This window comes from Hibiscus syriacus, unplaced genomic scaffold (genome assembly GCF_006381635.1).
Source record: "Hibiscus syriacus cultivar Baekdansim isolate YM2019G1 unplaced genomic scaffold, ASM638163v2 tig00110239_pilon, whole genome shotgun sequence".
Taxonomy (NCBI): Eukaryota; Viridiplantae; Streptophyta; class Magnoliopsida; order Malvales; family Malvaceae; genus Hibiscus; species Hibiscus syriacus.
The window spans coordinates 3,221,254-3,224,355 of NW_024062641.1; the positions used below are offsets into that span (position 1 = coordinate 3,221,254).

At 36.6% G+C, this 3,102-nt stretch overlaps 1 pseudogene; it reads left to right on the plus strand.

Annotated features, from left to right (window-relative positions):
• Window positions 1-389: 389 nt before the first annotated feature.
• On the plus strand, window positions 390-2,691 carry LOC120114677 (annotated as a pseudogene).
• The last annotated feature ends 411 nt before the right edge of the window (window positions 2,692-3,102 follow it).

The window sequence follows — 3,102 nt, forward strand, 5'->3', positions numbered from 1 at the left end:
AATATATGTATTTTGTTTTATAAAATTTAGTTGACTTGTAGTTACAAGATTTGAATTGAATATGCTCTGATCGGTTTTGTAAAACAATTTGATTGTATTTATTAATGTAAAATACTCATTTTCTTAAATGATGAATTTAAGATTTTATGGATTTGTAAAGAAAAGAGTTTTGAAAAGTCAATGTGATATCTCGGACTCGGATCCGGGTCGGATACGGGTTAGGGGTGTTACATCCACGTTAGCAAAAACTAATGGAGGTAATGGTAGAGACCAAAATGAAAACGATCTAAAAGTTAGATGACTTTATTGCAATTTTCAAAAGTTGATTGACCAAAATGAAATATACCTAAAAGTTAGGGGACTATTTATATACTTTTCCCTAAAAATTATAAACCTCATGTTTAATTACCCGTTTTCCAAATCCGGGTACTCTAAGATTTCACTTCTCGAAAGCTAATCCTTGTTACTGCTTTTTTTTTCACTTTCATTCTAATTATAACTCGAGGGTCAGAGGCTTCCAGTTTTTTTCAAGCTTCATTTCAGATTTCGACAAATCTTTCTTGCTACTAGCATATCTATTTTCATCCTTTGTTTTTCTCCCATCTGAGAACTAGATTTCGTTGTTTGGTGTGCTGTTTTTGTTTACATCTAGGAGCATTTATTGAGACCCTTGAGAAACATAAAGGACATGGCTTTAGCTCGGTTTGGTCGACAAGTGAAGCGCCAGCATGGGGTTTGTGTAAAGATGACAGCAGTGGCGATCTTGGATCTTTGTTTTATTTTTGTTTGGTCCATTTTCTCTTCACCTTCTACTTCTGTTACTGTTCAAAGTGAGAACTTTGATGACATCGCTGAACCTGTAGCTTCAAGCACAATGGTAAGCAAATCCAAGGGAAATGAATTAGAAAAACGTGATTCAAATGATCACAAAAAGGTCGAATCCAAATTTAAAGAAAAAAGATGAGAAAAAGGTGAACGGGTCTTTTCCTTAACCTGCTCATTAACATGGGAAAAAGAATGAGAAACATGTTTCAAACAGGTAAGGGACAAGGATATGCCAAAGGTATCTAGTGAAGTACCAAAAGAAAATCAAGAGAAACAGAAGCAAGAAGAATCTCAAGGTGAAGAAGCCAAAAAGGAGACAGAAATGGAGGGAGATGTAGTAGTGGATGGCAACGAAGAAGGTTTAGATGGTGAAGAAGAAAAGGGGGAGATTGAAGGCGATGCTGATCTTGTTGAATCAGTGGAACAAGAGCCCGAGGAAATGGTAGAAAAGAGAATGATGGGTAGAAGAGAAAGATCAAAGGCAGGGTTTCAAATTGCGGACCAAAAATTTGATAGCGGCTGTGATATTGCGGTAGCACTGCCATCCGAAATCTAGTTTTCATGATTTTTGTGGTTGGTAATGGATTCACACCAATAACGGTCCGTCGCGGCCGCAATTTAGCGTTTAACGGTAAATAACGTCGATAACGGGACCTATCCTCATTATTCAACCGTGACTAAAAAAAAGAATAAGTAGAAGCAGCGGAGGCCAAAAAGAAAGAGATGTGCTCAATCGACCAAACTTTAGCCGTGGCCCATGAGAAAATAAATAATTAAAGAGTGGAGGCCAAAGAGGAAACAAGGGAGGAGACGAGGAGTCAAAAATCAGAGAAAAATGAAAGTATGAAACCACTGCACTGGAGCGGTTGATTCCTCATTATACGTGGATTGAAAAAATCATAGAATAAAAGAGAATTTTGGTTTAATATAACAATATGGTTAAACCCATTTGATCCATTTGTTTTGGGGAAGGAAAAGAATATGTTGGGATGAAATAGTGGGAGAAGGAGGTAGGAGATGGTTAGAGAGGGCAGAAGACTAAACTGCGGTGGTTCGGGTCACTTAACTTTCTATTCTTTTTAATTAGGGTAAACTACATAAATCATCACTTAACTTTCTATTCTCTCCTATTTTCTCATTGAACTTGAAATTTTTTCAATTTATTTTTTAAACTTTCAGATTGCTACTATTTTAATCACTCCTTAACATTATAATTATAATTATTATGTTTTAGGGTAAATTGTGCGAAATTTAAAAAAATTCACGACCGCGACATCCGCAGTAACCGGGATGATAACCGTTATATCCACAACCGTGATAAACGCGACACGACCACGAATGCTATTTAAATCCCTGATTAAAAGTCTTGTTTTCCATCCGAAAGCTCATTATAGTTGGAAAATATGTAGCACAAGGAGCAAGCATAATTATATGCCATGTATTGATGTTGAAAGTGGCTTCAGAAGGTTGCAGGGCTACGGGCATAGAGAGAGGACTTGCCCCAAAGCTCCTCCAATGTGTCTTGTTCCCCTTTCCCATGATGGTAATGATTCTCCAGTGCACTGGCCGGAAAGTAAATTGAAGGTTGTATACATATAGAATGAGGTTGATTTGTTCTCTGTTATGAATTTGAATATATGCTAATGCATTTTGAGTTCTAATGTTGTGGCAATCTAATTGTTTTGGCAGATATTGTACAAGAATGTGGCTCATCCAAAGCTAGCAGCATATCTGAAGAACCATGATTGGTTGATTAAATCTGGGGAGTATTTGATGTTTCCTCAGAACCGGTCTGAATTCAAGAGTGGAGTTGTTTACTACCATGAATCCATTGAAGAGGCGAGTCTTTCTTGTAGCATGTTTTAACGAAATTTCATGGATCTTTTGCACTCAAGTTCCAGATGTCGGTAGATGTTAAAAATTATTATTTAGTATAGCATAAATTTACCGGACAAGAGACCTTTCTAACGATGTCACTATATGATAACAAACTCATCTCCTTTCGGTTGCCATCAAGCTTAAAAGATCTGCGCAGGAAAATATAGTTATATTGCAAAATATGCTTTACATATAGCTTTTGCATTGCACATTTATTTAGTACAAATCCATAATGTAAATTGAACTAGTAATCATGCGTTCATTGGACATTGCAGTTACTGTTTTCTTCCTGGTTAGTTTGGCCCTCTGTAGAACATGCATGTTGATTTTGCACTTACCTAACTAGATATTTCTTAATTTCCTGCGGCCTTGAATAGGAGCCTTTTTACCGACTGTACT